Source organism: Acipenser ruthenus, chromosome 6, assembly GCF_902713425.1.
Source record: "Acipenser ruthenus chromosome 6, fAciRut3.2 maternal haplotype, whole genome shotgun sequence".
NCBI lineage: Eukaryota > Metazoa > Chordata > Actinopteri > Acipenseriformes > Acipenseridae > Acipenser > Acipenser ruthenus.
The window spans coordinates 19,929,689-19,942,968 of NC_081194.1; positions in this window are offsets into that span (position 1 = coordinate 19,929,689).

Consider the following 13,280-nt stretch of genomic DNA (forward strand, 5'->3'; position numbering starts at 1 on the left):
GACCCTTAAAATATAAATAGAAACTATCAGCATGGAAATAAAAAAGTAACTAAGTCGATTTGAGAATGACATCAAACCAGTGAACAAGGAGCTTCAAAAGGATGCCATTCCCACAACTTCGATGTGAAGAGGCCAAGGCTAACTGGATTTGGTATTTTCAATTGGGCCATGTAATACATATATATACAGTGCCTTGCGAAAGTATTCGGCCCCCTTGAACTTTGCGACCTTTTGCCACATTTCAGGCTTCAAACATAAAGATATGAAACTGTAATTTTTTGTGAAGAATCAACAACAAGTGGGACACAATCATGAAGTGGAACGAAATTTATTGGATATTTCAAACTTTTTTAACAAATAAAAAACTGAAAAATTGGGCGTGCAAAATTATTCAGCCCCCTTAAGTTAATACTTTGTAGCGCCACCTTTTGCTGCGATTACAGCTGTAAGTCGCTTGGGGTATGTCTCTATCAGTTTTGCACATCGATTTTTGCCCATTCCTCCTTGCAAAACAGCTCGAGCTCAGTGAGGTTGGATGGAGAGCATTTGTGAACAGCAGTTTTCAGTTCTTTCCACAGATTCTCGATTGGATTCAGGTCTGGACTTTGACTTGGCCATTCTAACACCTGGATATGTTTATTTGTGAACCATTCCATTGTAGATTTTGCTTTATGTTTTGGATCATTGTCTTGTTGAAAGACAAATCTCCGTCCCAGTCTCAGGTCTTTTGCAGACTCCATCAGGTTTTCTTCCAGAATGGTCCTGTATTTGGCTCCATCCATCTTCCCATCAATTTTAACCATCTTCCCTGTCCCTGCTGAAGAAAAGCAGGCCCAAACCATGATGCTGCCACCACCATGTTTGACAGTGGGGATGGTGTGTTCAGGGTGATGAGCTGTGTTGCTTTTACGCCAAACATAACGTTTTGCATTGTTGCCAAAAAGTTCGATTTTGGTTTCATCTGACCAGAGCACCTTCTTCCACATGTTTGGTGTGTCTCCCAGGTGGCTTGTGGCAAACTGTAAACGACACTTTTTATGGATATCTTTAAGAAATGGCTTTCTTCTTGCCACTCTTCCATAAAGGCCAGATTTGTGCAGTATACGACTGATTGTTGTCCTATGGACAGAGTCTCCCACCTCAGCTGTAGATCTCTGCAGTTCATCCAGAGTGATCATGGGCCTCTTGGCTGCATCTCTGATCAGTCTTCTCCTTGTATGAGCTGAAAGTTTAGAGGGACGGCCAGGTCTTGGTAGATTTGCTGTGGTCTGATACTCCTTCCATTTCAATATTATCGCTTGCACAGTGCTCCTTGGGATGTTTAAAGCTTGGGAAATCTTTTTGTATCCAAATCCGGCTTTAAACTTCTCCACAACAGTATCTCGGACCTGCCTGGTGTGTTCCTTGTTCTTCATGATGCTCTCTGCGCTTTAAACGGACCTCTGAGATTATCACAGTGCAGGTGCATTTATACGGAGACTTGATTACACACAGGTGGATTCTATTTATCATCATTAGTCATTTAGGTCAACATTGGATCATTCAGAGATCCTCACTGAACTTCTGGAGAGAGTTTGCTGCACTGAAAGTAAAGGGGCTGAATAATTTTGCACGCCCAATTTTTCAGTTTTTTATTTGTTAAAAAAGTTTGAAATATCCAATAAATTTCGTTCCACTTCATGATTGTGTCCCACTTGTTGTTGATTCTTCACAAAAAATTACAGTTTCATATCTTTATGTTTGAAGCCTGAAATGTGGCAAAAGGTCGCAAAGTTCAAGGGGGCCGAATACTTTCGCAAGGCACTGTATATATATAAAATTTAGAGTGTCCACTTATTTCCCTCCTGATTTTCTCCCCAATTTAGAATGCCCAATTATGTTCCTTCACCGCAGCAATTACCCGCACAGCTCAGGAGAACTAAAGGTTCAGTAGAACTTCTCCAACCCCACAGCCAAACTAATTTCCTCTTTTATACCCAGGAACTCAGAAGTGGATGTCAACCAGCTACTGGCCCCTGGAGAACAAAGGCCAGCCCTGCAGGTGTACGCCTGAGTTCACCAGGCACCTGGCCAGTAGCCTGGCCTGCCTCCCTAACCTGCAAGAGCACCAGAGCCAAAATGCCCCTTCCCGCGCTAGGGAGAGGTCAACTACGGTACAAACATTTTTTTCAATAAAATGTTTTTTTGTTTTATGTTACACCAGAGCCAAAATGACGCTCCCTCTGGAAATTCCAGCAGAGACTGGCGACTTTGCACACCCAGAACGTGAACCTGCGCTTCTCTGACTGTATGACTCACCATCCGTGGTCTTGACGGTGAGCCACTCGGGGACACTTCGACTCCAATTCAATAAATGTATGTATTGTTCCTAAAAACAGTATTATGCAGTAGTTCTGTAATTTAAAAGGATCCAAAGAAAAGGAAAACATACAAGTTTGCTGTTGCACTCCCCTAGATGATAACTTATATACAAATTGTCATCTAGGCATAATCATATTTTCTTATGAAATTTGAACTTTAAAAAAAAAATGTTATAGGCCAGAAGTTTTAACAAAAAAGGTACATTTTTACTATGCAGCCTCTGTTAATGGTTTTAAGAGTTAGGGTTAGAGTTAAGGTTGGGCGAGTGTTGGGACTAGAGCAAGTGCTAGAGATAGGGTTAGATGTAGGAATTAGAATATCTTATAACAATTATAATTACTATTAATTTTAGACTTGCTAACATTACCATTGTCCTAATGTTTATCCTAAGAGCAATAACTGTATCTCATTCTGTCATCAAAGGGGCAAAAGGCGATCGACTGCCTCAGAACTTTAAAGCAATTCATCGGAAGTCAAGCAAAAAACTTTGACTGTTTATATAGTCAAATAAAGAAATGTGAATTTTCGCAGGGGCCCATCTGGAGGATGAAGGGGGTGTTTGTGTGTGGTCTTCGCTAACATATTTCAATCATCCTGTTTGGGAAGCGATTCAGGCTCTGTTTCTGTTGGCACTTTCTCTCTGTTGTGACTACATTAATACATTTCTCAAGCCCTTTATACAGCTGATGATCCTGTAATACAAATCCAGAGAATACGATTGACTTCAAGGGCTGATTACATCTTTGGACCACTAATGGGCACTTGTATCTCTTCGGTCTTTACTTCTGTACTTATCTATCCTGCATTACTCATTTTTCCATAAAAAGTAAAACTTCAGTGTTTTTGTGTTCTCATGCAGTTTCATGAGAGATCTAGAATTTGCATGATCCCAGTCATCAAACGTATCATTTTACAAATATTGAAAATGGCAAATAACACTACATTGCTTTGAAAAGTTAATACACAGAGTAGTCATATATATATATATATATATATATATATATATATATATATATATATATATATATATATATTTTTTTTTTTTTTAAAGTATATAATTCAACACCTTTTTGTTCCATTTTGTCTAAATTGTGGTTGAACTCAGAAATCATTTAATTGGGTGGTACTGTGGGGTGAACTGCTCAAGCAATTAGACAATAGGTGCACATTTCAAATGGATATTAGAATCCAATTATGTTTATGTTATTCTTAAATAAACCTCTACCCATAACCATACACATTGATGATGTGTGTGCTCTTGTGCTGTATTAAAATCCCATAACCTTAAGGGTTGACAGATATCTTGACTATGCTCCATTACACCCAGTCAGCAGATACCAAAGCCGATCAGGGTGATTTGAAATGCACAGTGATTTCGTGCTTGTTTTCTTTATTATGTAACTCAGCTTGTGAAAGCTATAGTACTCTAGGACTGTCCTCAAACAGGATATTGCAATACAATTTTAGCATGATTTCATGTATTAATTTGGTGAGATTTATTAGACTGGCTCATTTTTTATATTTCAATCTCAATATAAAATATGTAATTGAATTCACTCAATGTATACAGTACAAGCCCAGTGAAGTAAGACAAAACCAAATAGTACATCTAAATTACCCATAGCTAGTCTATGAATTGAATTAAGACAAAGAAGCATGACATCATTTCCATTTATCTCTTTTTTTGGTATTTTCCAAACCCATTAATTACTGGATTCTGCAGTCAACGCCCAGGGGGCATAAAGTTGTCATTAAGGCAAAAGTGTGTGTGGGGGGGGCTGGTGGGTTGACTCAGGCAGGGGCAAATTACAGCCATTATTAACATTAGGTAGATGGATTGTGTTTACAATTAGGCATGCTTAAAATTCAAAAGTAGAGCACAGCACACAGTCAGGATAAAGAATCAAGCTTATTACATAAAAACTTTGCCTCAAACATATTTGGTCAAGGGTTTTTTGTAGGATTATATTTTTCTGATGATTATATTTTTCTGATCAGCTTGTGACTCAAAGAATGATTACATTTGGAAATATTGTCATTTAACAGTAAGTAAATATTGTAAAAGGAATGAAGAGCTTGATGCAGGTCAGCGATTCAAATAGCAGTTCTCTCTTCATTGGCAGCACAACAGCAATACACAGATACTCCTACTATATCCCACTCCAAACAGCACGCAGGCTGTCATTTAAATAGCCCACAGTCCCCTACATTGTTACAATTCACCCCGCCCTCCACTAATCAGTGGCCATTCTAGTCCTACTCCCACTCCCGGCCCCTTCCCGCGCTAGGGAGAGGTCAAGTACGGTGCAAACATTTTTTTCACTAAAATGTTTTTTTGTTTTATGTTACTTAATGAACTGCTATTACTAAAACACTCATTTCACACCTTCATTTTAACACCTTCCTTGGGAACCCAAGTGCCTTGCAAGTTACAGCAATCAGTCTCCCTCAAGTGTAGTGAATCTGAATATGCAACCAGAGTTCCCTACAGTGCCTAGTGCTGGCAATCGCAAGGTTGCAGCAGCAGTACTTGAGAACCTAAGTGCCTGAAGTCACACCAAGTCTGTTTTGTAACAAGGGAAATATTAAAACAATGCACTTAATCTGACAGCCTTCTACCACAGAAAATATTTAAACAAACACCATTAGAATAGGATAAATTGCTTTATATTTTATGGATCTCTAGTAATAAGTTATAACAAAACTGTTCATTGTACTAATATAGATATAATTGTAAAGGTCTAAATTATTTTTACTTTTTTAATTATGAAATTATTGAACCTAAACAGTTCACTTAAAAAAAGCAATTAGATGTCCTTTTTAAGTTTACATAATTACACAGTCATTTTAATATTTCTCTTGCTACAGTACGTCTTCAAACAAAGTACGCCAGGTGTATAGGTTCATATGACCTGAACTGACCTCAAAGCAGTGGTGTCTCCTAATATTTTTGACAGGTGAGGTACGCTTGTGACTGAAGACAGCAGTCAGGTAACTAGATTCCAAACAATGCCATGTTTATCTATCTTTGTTGTTGTTGTTTTTAAGCAATAGACCAGGACAAAGTGCCAGCTCTATATGTACCTATCATTTGACACGTTCTTAACAAGTGTGGTCTGTTTTCCCGTGTTACACATAAAGAGCTGGTATAAAACCACTTGAGGGAAGCCTCTTTGTGGATAACTGTGCTTGTGGTGCCAGACCAGCTTGTAAATATAGCATAGGTACTATCCTACATTTTATATATGAACAGCTATTAATATCAAAATCCCTTTTTTTTTTTTTTTGACAAATAGCCAATTTTGAATAAACAATCTATAGCACTTCAGGGTAGGGTTACTATATGACTCCATGTACACTAGGACAGTTTGGGACAGTTCTGGCTTTTCTACTCACACCTCAATGCATTCTGGTATGTGTAGTCCTGCTGCGAAAGGTACCTGAGACAGGTAAAATGTACCAGAATGCTTTGTGATGTGAGTTGAAAAGCCTGAATTGATCCAAACTGTCCTTATATGGTAGCCCTACTTCAGGGTTTACGTTATTATTTCCATGGTACCAGATCAAGTTTTTTATATATTTTTTGGTTTGTTTTAACCACTATTGTATTGTAAATGCTAGCATTTTCAGATAATCCTCCATATCACAAAATGTAATTGGCCTAAACAAAAATAATCTGACTGTGATTAAAGCAAGTAAGATATGTAAAGGAGTGGGTAAATACACCAAGTTGCTGGAAACCTGATTTTCTACACATGCACCACACGATTGAGTGTGGTGAGCAGTTGTATGAGGTGACTGCTCAAAAGTAGAGCCCTTTCTAGTCACATATATTTGCAATAACAGTTACACATATAAAGGCACCAACATAAAGATGAATGTAAAATGTACATCTGCAATTTAAAATGAGTGATTATTTAAAAAAAGGATTTGTAAAAAATAGATAAGAGATTGTGTGTAGGTATATGGATTACATTTTAATTACTGATACTGAAGTTCACCTGCACTGTAACTACAACAGCAATGACAATCCTGAATGAGCATGAAGTGCAATAAACTATTTCCCTTTTAAAATATCCCTAATGCTATTTTATGTCAATGGGTAGAAAAGCTTCTAAGTCTAAAGAAATCCCTGATAACATGCCAGACACTGGAAAGGACCTTACACACCACAACAAGAACCAATGAAAATGTATTTTAAAGGTACTCTGATCATTCTTTGAGTTGGGTATGTTTGTGTGACTATTTTTAAGGCACAAAGTGAATTCCAAAGTTGTAAACGTACAGCCTTTAAGTGAAGCAACACAATGAATGCATGACTAATGACAAAAAAAAAAAACTTTTCTCCTACAAATAAAATCAATTTGAAAAGTGCAGCTCAATATAAGCCCCAAATCCGAAGTGCATTACAGCAGCTGGAAAAAGTATTTGACCTAGTGATGTATATCAAAAGTAAGATTGCAGTAAAAGGGGAGTTTTCAGTTGCCTTCTTTCCTTATGGTGTTAAACCTTAGGTCCCTATCGGCCACTATAGGTTTGCTTTAATTGAATGTAAAAAAAAAAGTTTTACTATACTATATAAGCATGAACCAATCATCGAGTGAGTTTTATTAATAGTGGTAAGATGTAAATCTGAAGGACATAATTTACTTTTTTATGATGCATATCCTTGAACCCTGAAGAACTGTGATAACTTGCAGGCGAATCACAAATCCCACAAGACCCATTACTGTAACACTCTGCAGCAAATAATATCTACCAGGTTTTAACAGCTGCATCTGATACTCGTTACAAATAAATAAGCACCGTTATTGTTCACATATCAAGTGCTGGTGTGAAATACAGAGCGGCCTGAGAGCTAAACTGACAAACATGTCCCCCTACTGTGCAAGTTTCATATTGCAAGGCCTAAGGACTTCATTCCACTTCAGCCCTGTTATTTCTTTATTTCTGTCTGGCAACTGATGTCACAAGCATTTAAACAAATAATATATAATACAACTGTAATCTCTAAAAACATCTTTATAAAACAGGCCTTATTTAATATAATATATTATTATTATTCTTATTAGCAGTAGTAGTAGTAGTATTAAAAACCTGGAAATTAGCATTTGTCTGCAACTGTAAAATATGGTGCTATTTTATAGTTGATGAATCTGTCTCAGTGTTTTTATTTTTTTTTATTTAAAAACAACATTTTTTCACTAGTAATTATAGCAGAAAAACAAACAGCATTACACAATATTAAGATAATGATGTTTTCCATTTCAATTGAAAACTGATTTGTCAAAGAGACCACAGTCACCAAACACAGTATACAGTATTCAGCTGCTTCTTTTCCTAGCCAAAAGTCAATTACATTTTTAATACCAACATTAATTAATTGCTAAAAGATGGTGGACCATGAATTGCAATTTACAGAAGCATCATTGTAAACACAGGTCAATAGAAGTGATTTCTATGATAAAACTCAATTACTTTGAGCATAGATGGTCACAAAAGACCCATACTGAACATACATACATTTGTATATGCCACATATAAATAACATGGCATATTTAACATATGTTGTGCATATAAACACATTTTCACGTTAATAATGTATCTTGTATAAATATATAAATGAGGCAAATTAAATGACAAAATATATGGCATATATTTTAAAGCAAGTAGCAGTATAAAGGTAAGCAGATGAGTTGTTTCATACCTATTTTGGCAACTTCTTGTGCTCAGTCCCTTATAATTTTTTGTGGGCACTTATTGTAATATAAAAGAAACAGTATAATAGAAAATAGAAAAGTTCTTCAACAGACTTTTGGATCATGAAGCATTACTGCAACAGTACAGTTAAATTACCCACTATTTCCTTGAACTCCACAACTATCCTTTACGTGATTCTTAACAACATCATCCAAGGCTCCATTGGTCTAACCTGGCTAGCATCCATGATCTGTCCCTATCATTACACATGAATGACCCTTTCCACTTCCAGTGAAGATGGTGCCTCTTCTTTCTGTAAGGGAATATGGCCTGGATTATTTTCCCTTGTGTTGAAACTTCCCCTTAATTAAAGTTAAATATGCAAGTGACATGCAATATGAAAACAAATGTAGCAGAAGAGGAAAGGGAAAATGTGAAACAGGTGTGTCACAAAGACGGCCGGAGTGGGTGGCGTCAGACCAGAAGCAGGAAATAAACAGACAGAGATGTGTGGTTTGGTGAAGCTGAGCGAATGCTTTCGCTCAGCATTTAATAAACAGAACAGAAAATAAAAGGTTTGAACACAAAACAGGACACGGCACTTCACGCCAAAATAAAGAGACAAACAAAACGGACTATACAGTGCACGGACAGACACACAAACAAACACGGTGAGTTTTAAATAAACAAGTATTGTGCTGGTCCTACCAGCACGTAATAGCAATTGATATTTTAAACTTATTTCTCCTTCTCTCTCTCACCCGTTCTCCACTCTCGAACACCCAACCCGAGTGAAAGAAACGTGCATCTATATATACTGCTGTGCTGGGATTCAATTACTAATTAATTATTCACTTGAATCCCAGCACGTGAATTAATTCTGTGCAACCCCGTGCTCACATATTACATTTAACCAGCACGTGAAGTGATTTGTGCCCTCCTCGTGCCTAAATACAAATCTACACTTTTTAAATCACACGTGAAACACAGACCCGTTTATATCCCGTGTACCAATCTATACACCAACATTAACACACGCACGCAACATACAACACATAATATGCACACAGGGGCGGGGCACATTGCCACAAGGTGTCATTACAGAATGTGTGATTATAGCATCATTTTTGACCTTGTCAGTAAAGTAGAAAGGTTTATACAAAGCTAAAGTTCTTTAATGGTTTTTAGACCAGCAGTCAGTGAGGAGCCATTGTATGCTCTCTGTAGCCTTTTGCAGCCGGGAGCATAAGGTTTTCACTTTTCTTGTAACTCCATTTATCTCTATGACATCACTGAATGCGATCCAATAAAGCATGCTCTCAGTTTAGGTTTCAGATGAGGTCTGGGGTAATGCCCACATCAGGAAATTAATATTACATTGGGGTGATTTTTGTCTTATTCCAGGGCTGGGCCATAGCATTTATATTTAGCCCAAGAGTATTGGATTTCTTTAACAGTTTGAAACCCCATATTTTCCATCTGAATATGGTGAAAAGATTTGGATCAATCAAATATAAAGATGTGGAATGCAAATGGGTGGTGCAGTTGTCCTTATCCCCATTTTTTCACAAGAGGGCTAGAGTTGAAATCCGGCACGAGTCACAATCATAAAGAGCTTGGTGGTCTCAATTGAACCACAAGAGAAAAAGAACAAAGTCTGTTTGTAATTGTATCTTGTCTTTTGGTAACTGATTTCAAATGTCAAAGGTTATCATCATAATTGGTGTCACTACTATATATAATGCATAAACTTGTGACCCTGTGCACATTATAATGCACACATTTTTCATTAGTTATTACTGTTTCCAAAAATGTGATAGTTGATTACTTTGTGTCTCTCAATTGCCAATAGTTCAAAGGGAAATCAAGTGCAATCTTTTGGGTCACAAGAGGATATTAAGTAAGATTTCAATTTACTGGTTTATCTTTCCCAAATTTGATTCCCTATTCCTGAAGATTATAGTGGTCTAATGTACTACCATTTGTCCATTGACATTCATATGTGTTTACATTTATATAACTTTCAGTATTCATCAACCAATAGTATTCTCTTCTCTAACTGTAAAAAAGAGAAGCCAAGCTAAAAGTGGCAAGACACTGAGTACATCCTGACTACAGCATCTCCTTTGATATCTGGGTGGCATACCTGCAACTCCCACCACCCATGTGTATTCCATACTGTCTGCATGATTACACTAATTCTTGAAAGTACAGGATTTATTTAATAGTTTTACATTTGTTTTATCTTTCAATCACCAGTTCCCAATTTGAATGGTAATTTGTAGCACTACCACACTCACCCTTTCTGTAAATCTAACAAAAAAGGATTCATGGGGCAATGGTGAGTGGTAAGTGTAGTGCTTCATGACAGCTCAGAGAGCGCCATGATACTTGAAGGGAGTTAAAGGGATAGAACAGGAGTCTTGCTCTCTGCGATGGAGAACCTTATTGCCGAAGGCTGGTCCGGCGACCCAAGACCCGAAAACACATAGATAGAATCCCCCACTCAGCAGAGAGCAGCTTATGTGGCGGCTTGGAAACAGAGCTGCCCATAAGGGATTGAAGGGACAGAGGACCCGACCTTCGGAGAGCCGCTGCAGCTGAGTGACTTGGGAACGTAGCTACCCACTGGGACCCAACGGACCTCCAAAGGAGAGCCTTGAAAGGAAAAAGTTAGAGAGACTTGGGATCGTGGAACGGAGCTTACAGGCGTCCTGGAGCTAGAAAGAAAGAAGTAGAGACATTAGAAAGAGATCAAAGGACTGCGAGACAGACTTCACGTCGACAGCTGAGAAGGAAAGAGAGAGTCTCCAGAAATTAGAATAAGGAAAGCGCATGAGCTGTGACGGGATAGAGAGTGTGGCCGGGGGTCCCCTCTGGCCTGACGCAGAACCTCCAGCTCGAAGGGTGTAGCCCAGGGAGGCCGGGGAAAGTGAGCCTCACTAACACCCCAGATGGGACCGGTGCAGGGCTGCTGAATCAGAAAGGAGGAGAAGGGGAGGAGGTTGGGTACGAAAAACAAACAAACGCTAGAGAGGGCGAAAGTGGAAACAGGAGAGTGATGTAGAAGAGGGAGAATGATTGACAGGGAGATTAGAGATAGGGAAAGGATAGACGCGACTCACCAGCGCCCCCCGAAACTCAACCTAAAGGTTTACACTTATTCAGAACACTAAATAGAAAGGAAAACCATGTCCTCTAATTGTAAGAGACGGCTTAGGTACCTGAGAATAAACAAAAAGCATACTGTATTTTTTTGTGTTGTCTCATCATATTACATCTTTACTTAAGGCTCTTTGGCTAAGAGGTGCATTCATAGTCCTGTTAAGGAATTTAATTGACATAGAGATTAAGCTAATCCTAAAATTTCCACTTGGTATCTAATGTCCAATGGTTATGTTTGCTGCATTGCATTATCCATTTGATCTTTTTATCCAGTAAAAGGTTTCTGTATGGGCTAAAATGTGTATTTAGACTAAACTTTATCCACAAGATTATATATGATAGTACTAGGCTGAGAAAAGCAAACTCTTGATCAATATCTAAAACCTCACTAAATCTTTTGTTATTTGATCAAAGTGTTTATCATGGTAAATAATATATACAATAAAATGTATGTATTTACAGTTTAATTTACCAGCTATTGCCTGCAACAGTGATTGGATGGATTGAGGACAGGAAATGCACATTGAGGCCATTATTATTATTATTATTATTTATTTCTTAGCAGACGCCCTTATCCAGGGCGACTTACAATCGTAAGCAAATACATTTCAAGTGTTACAATACAAGTAATACAATAAGGCCATAGTTTCAATGCTGGTTAACACACCATGGCCACCTATATTTGGTGACACATTTAATTAGTAAATTAGTGTTAGACAAAGATTGAGACTTAGGGACATTGTAAACTTAAAATTCAACTCCCCAAGCAAATTGTTGTTTTTTTATATTGCAAATGAAAACCCCAAACCCAGCTCTGTGTAACTGCCAGAATTGTAAATGCACCTTATTTAATAATGGGAATCACAAAGGCCACCTATTCAATAAAAACATCCTGATTATTCACAAAATTATCTAATCAAGAGGACCTGAGGTACGAAAAGTGTATGGTATCCAATTCAAAAAGCCAAACCATATAGATATAAAAAAGTAAATTGATTTGACTACTGCAGACAAATGGTGGTTAAGTGATCACAATATTCCCAGAAATAAAGGAAAAATGTAAAGGTACAGGCACATTTTCAGAGAGGAATACAAAAATGTAATTGGTATAAAACAAGCAAGAAACTACGCAGAATAATAACGTATATGCTCCCTCCTGCAACTAATTCGTTTCTTACTGTTATTACTTTTACAGTTGTTTTAGTTATTTTTCAAAAAAGTACAATTGCCTCACCATACAAAACCTCAGTATAAGAAAGACCTCAAACTTAAATGCAAGAATACAAACTGAATTGCAACAGCCCACTCTGTACATTCCACTCATCTCAAACAAAACATTCAGACTTGCTTTCCTAAAAGTATAAACACCAAACCAAAACCATGTGGACAAGCCCACATAAAAGCTGACCGTACTATTAATTAAAAATCTGCTCTTTATTTGGTCTAAATGTATTGAGAAAGTAAAGATACAAGAGCGATAATTAACTTAAATCCCTTTCACAGGTACAGGGCAGCCTATTAACACTTAAAACTGTGCACTTATGTTCAATTGGGCCTGTCCTTAAGAGTTTAGAAAACCATGTTTGCAAAAACTAAGCCTTAAACAGCTTTACAAAGGACCAACCTCATTATACCATACTACAAGTGCCTCACAGTGTTCATGCAGCACCTTGTTTTTGTCCTGTGAGCTCATGTCTGTTCAGTTAACTTAATGAGCTTCCAAATCCTGCAATCAAAACACCCATTCCGGTTATGTTGTTCACATTATATCAGCTAATAAAACAAATGGACTCCAGCCCTTCTTATCATCGGAACTGAACTTTTTCCAACTGGCACAACTATTTTTAATATTTTCAGCCAACCATGAACTTGTCAATCCAGCAACAGCTTCTCAATCAGACCCTGTGGCATTTTCCGGGCATGCTTACTGGGTGTCAAGACCTGTCAACACCTGTTTCATTTTGTGGTGAATCTGCCCAAGAGCCACCATCTCCCAAGCAGACACCTTGGGCCCAGTACCCACTGCATATCTGTTTTATTTACACAGTCGAAAA